The 13827-nt window shown below is 43.4% G+C and overlaps 1 protein-coding gene across 7 annotated transcripts in view; it reads left to right on the top strand.

Moving 5' to 3' along the window:
- The window catches only part of SIL1 (SIL1 nucleotide exchange factor), a 320877-nt gene that overhangs the window by 80984 nt on the left and 226066 nt on the right, over nucleotides 1-13827 (top strand). The window contains exon 1 of one of the 7 annotated variants that reach the window (XM_059888184.1): nucleotides 5096-5199. The gene's annotated coding sequence lies outside the window, so the exon portion shown is untranslated. 7 annotated transcript variants of the gene reach the window in all.

The raw sequence follows: 13827 nt of genomic DNA, 5'->3' as shown, positions 1-13827 counted from the left end.
AAATTGTGAAATTATTTGTTCTAGGTCTGTGAAAAATACCGTTGGTAACTTGATAGGGATTGCACTGAATCTAGAGATTGCTTTGGGTAATATACTCATTTTCACTATATTGATTCTTCCAATCCATGAACATGGTATATTTCTCCATCTATTAGTGTCCTCTTTGATTTCTTTCACCAGTGTTTTATAGTTTTCTATATATAGGTCTTTAGTTTCTTTAGGTAGATATATTCCTAAGTATTTTATTCTTTTCGTTGCAATGGTGAATGGAATTGTTTCCTTAATTTCTCTTTCTGTTTTCTCATTATTAGTGTATAGGAATGCAAGGGATTTCTGTGTGTTGATTTTATATCCTGCAACTTTACTATACTCATTGATTAGTTCTAGTAATTTTCTGGCGGAGTCTTTAGGGTTTTCTATGTAGAGGATCATGTCATCTGCAAATAGTGAGAGTTTTACTTCTTCTTTTCCAATTTGGATTCCTTTTATTTCTTTTTCTGCTCTGATTGCTGTGGCCAAAACTTCCAAAACTATGTTGAATAGTAATGGTGAAAGTGGGCACCCTTGTCTTGTTCCTGACTTTAGAGGAAATGCTTTCAATTTTTCACCATTGAGGATAATGTTTGCTGTGGGTTTGTCATATATAGCTTTTATTATGTTGAGGTATGTTCCTTCTATTCCTGCTTTCTGGAGAGTTTTTATCATAAATGGGTGTTGAATTTTGTCAAAGGCTTTCTCTGCATCTATTGAGATAATCATATGGTTTTTGTTTTTCAATTTGTTAATGTGGTGTATTACATTGATTGATTTGCGGATATTGAAGAATCCTTGCATCCCTGGGATAAAGCCCACTTGGTCATGGTGTATGATCTTTTTAATGTGTTGTTGGATTCTGATTGCTAGAATTTTGTTAAGGATTTTTGCATCTATGTTCATCAGTGATATTGGCCTGTAGTTTTCTTTTTTTGTGGGATCTTTGTCAGGTTTTGGTATTAGGGTGATGGTGGCCTCATAGAATGAGTTTGGAAGTTTACCTTCCTCTGCAATTTTCTGGAAGAGTTTGAGCAGGATAGGTGTTAGCTCTTCTCTAAATTTTTGGTAGAATTCAGCTGTGAAGCCGTCTGGACCTGGGCTTTTGTTTGCTGGAAGATTTTTGATTACAGTTTCAATTTCCGTGCTTGTGATGGGTCTGTTAAGGTTTTCTATTTCTTCCTGGTCGAGTTTTGGAAAGTTGTACTTTTCTAAGAATTTGTCCATTTCTTCCTCGTTGTCCATTTTATTGGCATATAATTGTTGATAATAGTCTCTTATGATCCTTTGTATTTCTCTGTTGTCTGTTGTGATCTCTGCATTTTTGTTTCTAATTTTATTGATTTGATTTTTCTCCCTTTGTTTCTTGACGAGTCTGGCTAATGGTTTATCAATTTTATTTATCCTTTCAAAGAACCAGCTTTTGGCTTTGTTGATTTTTGCTATGGTCTCTTTTGTTTCTTTTGCATTTATTTCTGCTCTAATTTTTAAGATTTCTTTCCTCCTACTAACCCTGGGGTTCTTCATTTCTTCCTTTTCTAGTTGCTTTAGGTGTAGAGTTAGGTTATTTATTTGACTTTTTTCTTGTTTCTTGAGGTGTGCCTGTATTGCTATGAACTTTCCCCTTAGGACTGCTTTTACTGTGTCCCACAGGTTTTGGGTTGTTGTGTTTTCATTTTCATTCGTTTCTATGCAAATTTTGATTTCTTTTTTGATTTCTTCTGTGATTTGTTGGTTATTCAGCAGGGTGTTGTTCATCCTCCATATGTTGGAATTTTTAATAGTTTTTCTCCTGTAATTGAGATCTAATCTTACTGCATTGTGGTCAGAAAAGATGCTTGGAATGATTTCTATTTTTTTGAATTTACCAAGGCTAGCTTTATGGCCCAGGATGTGATCTGTCCTGGAGAAGGTTCCATGTGCGCTTGAGAAAAAGGTGAAGTTCATTGTTTTGGGATGAAATGTCCTATAGATATCAATTAGGTCTAACTGGTCTATTGTATCGTTTAAAGTTTGTGTTTCCTTGTTAAGTTTCTGTTTAGTTGATCTATCCATAGGTGTGAGTGGGGTATTAAAGTCTCCCACTATTATTGTGTTATTGTTAATTTCTCCTTTCATACTTGTTAGCATTTGTCTTACATACTGCGGTGCTCCCGTGTTGGGTGCATATATATTTATAATTGTTATATCTTCTTCTTGGATTGATCCTTTGATCATTATGTAGTGACCTTCTTTGTCTCTTTTCACAGCCTTTGTTTTAAAGTCTATTTTACCTGATATGAGTATTGCTACTCCTGCTTTCTTTTGGTCCCTATTTGCATGGAAAATCTTTTTCCAGCCCTTCACTTTCAGTCTGTATGTGTCCCCTGTTTTGAGGTGGGTCTCCTGTAGACAACATATGTAGGGGTCTTGTTTTTGTATCCATTCAGCCAGTCTTTGTCTTTTGGTTGGGGCATTCAACCCATTTACGTTTAAGGTAATTACTGATAAGTATGATCCCGTAGCCATTTACTTTATTGTTTGGGGTTCGAATTTATACACCATTTTTGTGTTTCCTGTCTAGAGAATATCCTTTAGTATTTGTTGGAGAGCTGGTTTGGTGGTGCAGAATTCTCTCAGCTTTTGCTTGTCTGAGAAGCTTTTGATTTCTCCTTCATACTTGACTGAAATCCTTGCTGGGTACAATAATCTGGGCTGTAGGTTATTTTCTTTCATCATTTTAAGTATGTCTTGCCATTCCCTCCTGGCTTGAAGAGTTTCTATTGAAAGATCAGCTGTTATCCTTATGGGAATCCCCTTGTGTGTTATTTGTTGTTTTTCCCTTGCTGCTTTTAATATTTGTTCTTTGTGTTTGATCTTTGTTAATTTGATTAATATGTGTCTTGGGGTGTTTCGCCTTGGGTTTATCCTGTTTGAGATTCTCTGGGTTTCTTGGACTTGGGTGATTATTTCCTTCCCCAGTTTAGGGAAGTTTTCAACTATTATCTCCTCAAGTATTTTCTCATGGTCTTTCTTTTTGTCTTCTTCTGGAACCCCTATGATTCAAATGTTGTAGCGTTTAATATTGTCCTGGAGGTCTCTGAGATTGTCCTCATTTCTTTTAATTCGTTTTTCTTTTATTCTCTCTGATTCATGTATTTCTACCATTCTATCTTCTAATTCACTAATCCTATCTTCTGCCTCTGTTATTCTACTATTTGTTGCCTCCAGAGTGTTTTTAATTTCATTTATTGCATTATTCATTATATATTGACTCTATTTTATTTCTTCTAGGTCCTTGTTAAACCTTTCTTGCATCTTCTCAATCCTTGTCTCCAAGCTATTTATCTGTGATTCCATTTTAATTTCAAGATTTTGGATCAATTTCACTATCATTATTCGGAATTCTTTATCAGGTAGATTCCCTATCTCTTCCTCTTTTGTTTGGTTTGGTGGGCATTTATCCTGTTCTTTTATCTGCTGGCTATTCCTCTGTCTCTTCATCTTGTTTAAATTGCTGAGTTTGGGGTGTCCTTTCTGTATTCTGGCAGTTTGTGGAGTTCTCTTTATTGTGGCTTTTCCTCGCTGTGTGTGGGTTTGTACAGGTGGCTTGTCAAGGTTTCCTGGTTAGGGAAGCTTGTGTCGGTGTTCTGATGGGTGGAGCTGTATTTCTTCTCTTTGTTCAGTCGCGCTGTGGGGAGGGAGGGAGGGATGCTGCAAACAAATAACACTGGCGTGCGCTCACAGTGCCTCAGCCACACTGGGTCTGCCCCCGCTCACGGCGCGTGTAGCCTCTCTGCCCACACTGCTCGGGCTCTAGGTTGTTCCGCCGGGAACAATCCGAGGCTGGCCCTGGGTTGCATGTACCTCCCAGGTCCAAGCCGTTCAGGTTCAGGCACTCGGGTAGTCCTCAGAGGCGCAGACTCAGTTGGGCCTGAGTTTTGTGCTCCTCCCAGGTCCGAGCAGCTCAAGTGATGAGGTGTTTGGCGAGCGCCAATGCTGCAACTTATCGCCTCCCCGCCACTCGGTTATCTGGGTGTAAAACCGGCGCACCTTCTCAGGCAGATGTTAACCGTCCAGACCCCCAAAAAGTTTTAGTTAGCAAAGAAGCCTGCTTACAGTTTTATAGATAATGTCTCTCTGGGGCTGCGATTGCCCCCTTCCGGCTCTGGCTGCCTGTCACCGGAGGGGAAAGGTCTGCAGCCGGCTATCTCTGTTCAATTCTTTGTTCCGTGCGCGGGCCTGGCGGTGTCTTAGGTTGGGGCTGGCTTTTAGCGTGGTAGATATCCCACAGTCTGGTTTGCTAACCCAAATTATTTCGCTCAGATAGTGCTCAGGGTATTCAGGCCAGATTCTTACTCTAAGCGATGCAGCCCGCGCTGCGCCTCCCTGCCCAGCCCCCGCTTGCTAATGGCGCGTGCAGGCGTCTGCGCTCCTTCTCCGCTGGGGGAGTTACCGTAGGACTCGCAATCTTCGAGTTTTAATTGTTTATTTATTTTTTCTTCCTGTTATTTTGCCCTCTGTGCTTCCAAAGCTCGGCACAGATTCGGCAGTGAGAAGGTTTCCTGGTGTTTGGAAACTTCTCTCTTTTTAAGACTCCCTTCCCGGGATGGAACTCCGTCCCTCCCTCTTTTTTCTCTTTTTTTGTCTTTTATATTTTTTCCTACCTCCTTTCGAAGAGTTGGATTGCTTTTCTGGGTGCCTGATGTCCTCTGCCGGCATTCAGAAGTTGTTTTGTGGAATTTACTCGACGTTTAAATGCTCTTTTGATGAATTTATGGGGGAGAAAGTGTTCTCCCCGTCCTACTCCTCCGCCATCTTGGCTCCTCCCTCCATTTTACTATTTTTAAAGGGCTTTCAGATAACATTGTTTTATCTGATCCTTAAAACATTCTCGCTTTCTTGAGGTTTGGAGAATCTAAGTGACTTACTTGGGGCCATACAGCTGGTCAGGATAGAGCTGTGGCTGATCTGGGTAGCCATACTTCACATTCGTGCACCTCGCTCTAAGTTCTTATGGCAGTTAAGTTGTCTTCTCTTTTTGGAATTCCCTTAGTGGTTTCCAGAGATGTTTCAGTTAGGGCAGGGGTGGAGCTGTGGAGTTTTCTCTTCTTTCCTCTTTCTAGTCTTTCCCTCTTTAGGACTCTCAGTTACAAAGACCTGTATTTTCTGGGAAAAAAGGAGTCAAAAGTAGGTTTCTCCATTTTCTATGTAGGGTGAATTAAGGCTCCATACGGGCAGTACTTTTTAGGGAAGCTTGAATTGACAGTCTGGTTTCCTATTCTTTGCTGAATATTATTGCTGCTATTAGGCAGAGGGCTGTGTTTCCAGGTTACAAATCTTTTTAGCAAAGAAGTAAATGTGGAATAGAATTGGAAGGACCCATGTAGTCCTTGGATATAATTTAATGCTCCACATCCCAGAGAGAGTAAACATTGTAAAGTGTGCAAGATGGGTTTGGATTAATATCCTGACAACATATGGTTTGGCATGTAGGGCACTCCTGGGAGACCCTCCTCACTGTACACAGCCCGCCTTTGCTGGGTGGCCCCTTTCCACAGGTCTTCCCAGCAACTGTTATGCACCTGGGTAAATTGTCAGCTTCCCTAAGCACTGAAAAAAATTTTTTAGCTGATGAAAGCCCTCATACAGGAGGCAAAATAAACAGACAACCTGAGAGACAGTGTGTTCTAGTACTTCTGAGTTTCCCCTCAGTTTGTCCAGGGTGTTCACTTCCTTTAGAAACACTGGCTGATCATCATCACTGGGCTCTTCAGAATACAATATTGAAAATCATCGTACCTTTTCCACTCTGTTTCCCCTGGAGTCATGGTGTGGAAAGTCTCTGGAAGCTCCAGAGAGGCAGTGAGCACCATGGAAGGAAGTCTCAACTATTCCTAAGCATTAAGCAGAAATCTTTGACATTTTACTTTTTCTATTCTTACTTAAATCAGAATTAGGTTGCCATCAAAGAGGATTCTGTGCATTAATGACACCACTCAGAGTGGGGGAGGCTCCTGGTACCTCCTTTGCAGTATCTGAAGAGAACTTGTTGGGGGCATGCAGAGATCATGCTCAGGTTATCTTTTCCTCACCTAGCCCTAACCTGTGCTGTGCCAAAGAGAGTTGTCATAGAGATATATACCAGCTAATGGCTTAGTCAAGGCCTCATTGGTTGGCAGCTTTGTAGGTCTGGAAACTCAGCTAGTTCATCCAGGTTTAAGTCCCAGTGGGGACGTAAAGCATGTGAAATTCCTAAGCATGTGAAACTCATGGGACCATCGAGCTACAGTCCCAGCTAACTAATTAACTCTAAGAAGCATGATTACCAAGTTGACTTGTGAGGACAGGTAGGAGCATTGTCTCCACCACAGGAAAGGTGAGCTGGGAGCCAAGTCAGCTCTGGAGGAAGTCAAGGTGAAGTATGGTGGAAAGCTCTTGTCTATAGATCAGTATACCCAAATTCAAACCATATACTAGCTGTGAGACATCTGAGATGAGTTATTTAACTTCTGCTCCTATTTCTTCATTTGTAACCAACCCCTAGTGGCCACCTCCCCTCCTCGCCGACTTCCTCTGGATTTTCAGATATGTATGTAGTAAGCACTCAGTAAAGACTGTCTTATTTATTTCCCTGTCTCCTTCCCTCTGCTCTTCTTTCCTTCCAGCCTTGTTCTTCTAGGGCTATGTCTATATTCTGACCAAAATACACTCGTTGGTCTTTTAGGGCACCAGGGATGCGTTGGCGAGAGATTCAATACTTTGATTTTCTAGCTTCCCTTTTATGTATCCTTTGCAGATCAGTCTTTCTTTTACCAAAGGTTACAGTAGGAACAATTAGATTCTAACTCTTCTGTCTGTTTCAACCTAATAAGTCTTCTGGTTACCATTGAATCTATAGTTCTTGCCAAGAACCCACTATGGGTTAGGTACTGCTTGGCCATGAGAATATAGTGGTGAGTGAGACAGAAACACCTTTCCAAACCCCTTCCTCAGATGGGTTACTTCTGTGGATGACTGGTCTTGTGCATATTTTTGTTGCTTCATCCTAATTTCCTTTGGAGAGGGCAGTCTTCTCCCTCGACCTAGGGGACAGTGCCCCTTTGTGTTGCCTGGGCCTTGCCTGCTGGCTTGCTTGCTCCTAAGTGATGAGCGTAGCAAGCTGAGGCTGAAGGAGAAAGCCCTGTGGGCTATTACTGCCTCGACCACACATGTCCCAAAGGCTTGCGCTTGGCACTCCTGAATGTTCCTTTTCTCCCTACACACAGATTATAGTGTTCATGGATAATTTAAATTCAAATAACCTTCCGTCTCCTCTCCTCCTTAAAAAAAAAGAGCCCTGTGTATTACAGGTTAGAGAACAAAGACAGGCAGCCTGGGTCTCCTGGTAGGGTTTGTTATATCATGTTTTTTGTGCAGCCTGGCTATGGGTTGCCTTTTCTTTAATAAGGCTAATGTGTAATTCAGGCATACTGATATTCTGCAGTCATAGAATCTCACATCTTTCTCTACCTTGTTTGTCATGTATAGTGTGACATATAGTCATACACACACACACACACACACACACACACGGTGTGTTAGGGGCTTTGACTGACAGCAAGTGGAACTTGGTTCTTCACTTTGAACTAATATGGTGCATCCTGGCCCTTAGTGGTTCCTGCATAAAGAAATAAAGAATGCCCAGTAGCCAGGTTGATGGACTTCTTAGCTTCAAAATAGGGGCCTGAAGATAGCTCTCTGTTCCCTCTTCCTCTTTCTGTTGCCAGTATGCCAGCAGTTGCCAGGAAGTGTATACAGGGAGCAGGCAGAATGGCTCTCTGGGAACCATTTATTTGAGAGGCCCCAGTGGAGAAGTGCATTTTCCTCTCCTCCTCCTCTTGCTGTGGTATGTAGCATTGTGACTTGGTACTGCTTGTCCCTCTGCAGTACTGAGGCCTGTTTGTGACTCCTCTGGCCCTGTAGGGATTTTTAGCAATAAATTGCTTGCTGCTTGGTGTTTCCCCCAAACTCAATCACCTTTCCAGGGACTGGGGAGTGTGTCAACAATTAGGGACCTAGCAGAGCCTCTGTTTCTTACACTGTGACCACTGGAAATATAGTGGTTGAGCCCATGTGAGCCATGCTTCCCACTGCTTCTGGGGTTGGGCTTCTGCAGTTGGATTTAGTGTTGAGAGTCACGCTAGAGGCTTGCTTGGAAAGTGGGAGCACTGAATAATTATTGCTTATGTACCAGTTAAACCTATCAGCCAACAGATGTCAAGTGCAGGAAAAAGTGCAATAATGTTATTGTAATGGCATAATAGTTATCATAATAATCAGCTGGCATAGCATTTGATAAGAGGCAGATCCTGTAATGAGTGCAAGGGAAGGGTTAACCTTCAACTACAGCACAGTGAATTGGTGCTTAACCTTGTAAGAGATGCCTTGTTGATGCAAGTGATTCAGGTACTGATTTGCTCCCCCCTCTCTCAGTAGCTAGAGGAGCTATGGAAACTTCAGCTGGGGTTGTCTGCCCTGCAGGTACTGTCTTTTTCATAGTGTGATGGAGCATACACCATTCTTTTGTTTAAGTTTTATCATCCTAGCACCCAGCAGCAATGGGTTTATTCCTATAGGTTCATTTGGAATTTTCAGAAAATCCAGCCTTATTTTCTTAGCTACAGTTGATGAACTCTACTCCCTGCAGTGAACTGTGTTCCATACCTAGGGGTGGTGGTGTACCTCTTTTATGTGTACATACTAATTGTGGTGGGCTGTGCTTGCAGAAGATGGCCTCTCCTCATCCAGAGAGCTTTCTGGAACTGCATTCCCACGTGGTTAGAAAGGTGGTGGTGAAGGGGTGAGGAGCAGAACTGGGCTCATAGATGACCCACAAAGGCAGCACTGGGGTAGGAGAAAAGAGTGTTTGGATTCAGGCAGACCTGGCTTTGCTCCTGACCTTGCCACTCACTAGCTGTTGGAGAAGTTATTTAACTTTGCTGAGCCTCTGTCCCTGTCTTTGTGCTCATCTGTGTCTCATTCGTTCTTCACTAAGAGCCCTGTCTCTGAAGTAACTATCACTATGCCTGCCACTAAGTAGAGCTCAGTGAATGCTTCTGCTTCCCCCATCCCACCTGCCTATCCTAAAGAGTAGAAGTGCAGGGACAAGACCCTTCTGCTTTCAAAGGGAATTTTGGCCACAATTAGAGATTAACAGGTGAGTTTCTTCAGGCCCTGGTGTTGCTTCTCTGAACCACAACCTGTAGACCACCTTTGGAGCTGACTCATCTGGAGTACTTTTGATATTTAATGTTTCGGCGCATCTCTGCTTTATCCAGGGAGTAAAACATGGGGTTTAAAAATCACTTTGGGGAGCGGTATCCCTACTCTTGCCTCAGTCCCCTGCCGCTGTGCTCCTTTCCCCTCTTTCATTTGTGTGGGTCACTTGGGAGCACTGCCTGCCTTGGGAAGTGCTTGTTTCTTACAGAAGCTGCTCCTTCAGTCTCTTTACTGGGTAAAAGTTACTGTATGTCTCTTTTGGCTGCATCAGATGGCACGGGGGATCTTAGTTCCCTGAGGGAGGATTGAACCTGTGCCCCCAGCAGAGGAAGTGTGGAATTTTAATCACTGGACCACACCAGAGAAGTCCCAGGGTTGCTGTATTTCTATATGCCTGGGCCTTTGCTGTGGACTTTTATTTTGGAAGCTTGGAGTACTCAGACAAGGTGATATCTTCTTAGACTATTTTTGGCTGTAGGCCAGCTTATCACTATGGCTACCACTCATTTGGAGAAAGGCAGGATACAGAAGGTAACTTTTGGAAGAAATTTGGGAAAGAGGAGGGGGAAGGGGAAGAATAGTTTGTTTTAAGGTCACAAGAGGAGAATAGCTTCTCTAAGCAGAACCATTTTGTTTTGGACAGAGCTTCATTTTCCTTCTCTCTGAATTTTTCTTTCAGTCAGTAGACACATTAATAGCCTCTGTTACATTCCAGACACTGTGGTTATCCCTTTTATATACTTATCACCAAGTCAGATACAGTTCCTGTTCAGACTGTTGATGAATATAGACATTAATCAAATTATAATCTCATACATAAATGTGAAATTATGATTATAATAGTGTGTGGAAAGAAAGGAATGTGGTACCATGAGAATATTTGACAGGAATTTGACTTGATCCTGGGTTTAAGAGGGTATCAGGGAAAGCTTTGTTAAGGGAGTGATTTTTGAGTTGTAAAGAACAAACGGATGTTTACTAAGCGAAGTGACATGAGGTTGAAGGGCATTCCCGGCTGAGGGCCTAACTTTTACAAAGCCTCCCGGGGGCACGGTGGGGAGGAAAGAAACGTGACTTCTGTGGGGAGCTGAAACAAAATGTGGCCAGAGCACAGAGAGTGAGAGGAGATAGGCACAGGGTCAGGTTGCAGAGGGTGGCAAGGACAGGCCTGTTCAGCATGGCATGGCATTTTGATTGTACTAGAAGAGCTGGGAGACCTTTGGAGGGTTGTTAGTTGTGGTGAGATGATTGAATTTGCAGTATGAACAGATCACTCTGTTAGCTGGTACATTAGATGCATTTTGATGAGAGTGAGAATGAAGATTAGAGAAGGAACATTACTATAATGCGTTGCTTTTTTTCCTTCAGTCAACTGAATGGTGATGTTGATACTGACCCCATGACACGTTGCCTTATTCCTCCTGAGTCAGGTCCTCTCTTCGTGCCTACCGTCAGTGTGTTGTTAGGGCCACCTGGTCATTCAGCAGACATGGTGGCTCAGAGTGTTGGCATTTGGCATTTTGTCATCTTCCCAGAAAGAGACCTGGAGGTTTCATGCCTGTCACTTGTTAACATGTGACAGCAACAACACACTTTGTAGCCTGTTGACTTGCCATCTCTATTGGCTGTCACTAACTGGGCAAGGCCTACGCCTTTCACCTTGGACCACCTAAGCCACTGACATGGGTACATTCCTGAAATGTGATGTGCCAAGTTAGCAAAGCCAGCACCTGCGGTTTGTGTATTGCTCACTTCTGGTTGATACTGATGTGTACATGTTCTCTCTTGGCAGCAGCCAGTGTCTGGAGGGCTGGAAATGGGTTTTCGTCCTTCTTCCCACTGTGTCGCCAGGAAGACTGAGATGCAGGAGGGACCCGTGGTATCAGTGTCACATGCTGTCAGACCAAGTGTTAGACGTGTGGTAGGTGGTTCCAGACCCTAGATCAGAGCCTGTCCTCAGCAGTACTGTGGCCTTGGCCGCTGCTCCTCACTCACTCACTGGAAGGCCATGCTGCATATAGTGGTTAGGAGCATGACCCTTGGAATTGAGCAGGCGTTAGCTGGAATCTCTGCTTAACTACTTATAAGCTGTGTGATCTCGGACAAGTTACTTCACTTCTGACCCATAGTTTTCTTACCTCTAACTGGGAGATAATGATAGATTTCTGCCTCACGGGGGAGTTGTTGTGAAGTATCAGTGAGAATGTATGAAAGGAATAAACAGTATGGTTTATTTGGCTGATTTTGTTAGTTTTGCATGTCTGGTATATGCTGGACTCCTTGCTGGGTGTGGCATAAAGATGTCCTGCCTTTGAGGTACTCAGTTTTGTGGTAACTTTTTCTGCTATTTGTCACCTTCTGTATGGTCATGCTTCAATAAAACATAGAGTCTCCTGGAGAGGATCCCGGTCAGATGCCCACTTGGTGATGCTTTGTCTTCCTGTGGGCCTCTTCCTCCTCCTGTGGTCCCTGGCCTCCAACATGCCTTGACTCCTGTTTGCTCCTGGCTTGGGGGTAGGAGCGATCCACTCTTGGTGGTGTAGCCCTGCTTCTTGTTGGGACTGCACCATCTGGAGCAGCCCCCTCTTTTTGTTGCCTTGTGAGTTTCCATTTCTGGTAGTGAACACATCCTTGGGCTCTTTTGTTTGTTTCTTAAAACAGTCTATTGTTGCTGCTACTCTTCCTTTGTGAAATGCTGTGTAAGGTGGTTGACATAAAAGAGACCATGAAAAGTAACCTGGGTTGTATTTTCTGTAAAGGTTTGTTCAGTACCAAATTGGGTAAAATAAAATACTCCCCAGTGGTCTTGGGGTTGGGGAGGGGAATGATCCTTGTAATGGGATTGTATTTGGTGGAGGTGTTGGGGAAAGTTAATTTGATTTATTTGATTTCCTGCAGGGGTGGAAGTGAGGGTAAGGGAAGGTCAGAGCCTTTCACATTCTCTGAATTGGAGCCTTTATTGGCTGAGGAGGCGAGGTATGTTGGTCTAGAGTGTCAGGGCTGGAGCGCAGGCCCTGACCTGTGCCCGAGCTTTCTTCCTCATTCATGGGAGTAGGGGCCACGATGAGTTCGTTTGCCCCTTCATTCACTCATCGTTTAGTCAGCTGCGTGCACTGTGTTCTCCAGGAAGAAAGAGAGTTCCACTTCTGCTAATTGATAGTTCTTTGTCCCTGTCCTAGTGCTTCTGTGACACTTTCCTCATTTGAATAAGGTATACTGATACCCACCTACTGGGACAGTTAGGATGAAATGAGATAATGTGTATCATTGCCTGATGTGTGGTGGGTGCCCAGTGAGTGATGAGGGTTATAGTCCCTTCCAAGAACTCAGACCCCATCAAGTAGAGAAGCCAGAGGTTCTGAGAAAGGCTGGCCAAGGGCGCAGACCAGTGAGAATGGATTTGGTTTGTTAGGGAAGGTTCATGGGGAAGATACTTGGAGTCAGGCCCCAATCTGTGTTCCTCTTTGGGGAATATGAGAAGCTGCTTCAGTTTGAAATGAAGCAGTAGTCAGAAGGTTTGTGTGGTTACCTGAAAGAACTGTTATTTTTCCCCTATCCCCCAAACAGAAAGGGGTTGGAATCATTAGAGCAAAGTGGCTGGGGGCCCTGGCTCTTTCTAGTCAGATTGACCTGGGTTCCAGCTGTGGATCTGTTTTGTACATGCTGTATGGTTTTGGGCAAGTCACTTCCCCTTTCTGAACTTTGGTGCCCTCATCTGTAAAGTGGAAATGACGATATCTACTCATAGTGTTGGTTGAGGATTGAATAAAAATAATGCATGTAAAGCAGTTAGCAAAGTGCCCTTGACGTAGTACATATTCAGTGACTTGTATATGTCTTGGGAAATGAAACTCTTCAAAATTTCTGGGGCCAGGTAAACTTTTTGTAAAGTCAGTCTATATCCTGGAATAAGTTACCGGCTTTCCGCAGTAAGTTCTTGAGAACGTAGCTCCCCTGCCTTCAGTTTCTGTTGGCTTACCATTGTACTGAGAATTACATCCAAACTCCCTACCCTACTTATTGGCCTTTACCGAGCAGATCTCCCTCTGCCTGAATTGGCAGCCACATTTCCTGCACTCTCCCCCTCATTCTCTGTGTTCTGGCCTCTCTAGCATTTCTGCTCCTCACGTAGAGGACCTTTGCTCCCTTTGTACCCTCTGGCTGGAATACTCTTCCCTCCTGTTCTCTCCATTGACTCCTTGTCATTCAGATCTCAGTTCTGCTGTTACTTAAGAGAGAGGCCCTTCCATTTGTTTGGTATTAAGTAACTTCTTACATCATGGTAACAAAGGTATCTGATATTTTTCTCCTTTTCTTCTTGTTGACTGTCTGTTTCCCTCCACCAGAATGTAAGTTTGTTGTTGTTCAGTTGCTCAGTTGTGTCCGACTCTGAGACCCCGTGGACAGCAGCATGCCAGGCTTTCCTGTCCTTCACCATCTTCTGGGGCTTGCTCAAACTCATGTCCGTTGAGGGGTGGTATCCAACCATCTGGTCCTCTGTCATCCCTTTCTCCTCCTGCCTTCAATCTTTCTCGGAATCAGGGTCTTTTCTAATGA

The sequence above is a fragment of the Bos taurus genome, chromosome 7 (genome assembly GCF_002263795.3).
Source record: "Bos taurus isolate L1 Dominette 01449 registration number 42190680 breed Hereford chromosome 7, ARS-UCD2.0, whole genome shotgun sequence".
In the NCBI taxonomy this organism is placed as follows: Eukaryota; Metazoa; Chordata; class Mammalia; order Artiodactyla; family Bovidae; genus Bos; species Bos taurus.
Note: the sequence above shows the minus strand (reverse complement) of the source record. Positions and strands in the feature narration are given on the sequence as shown.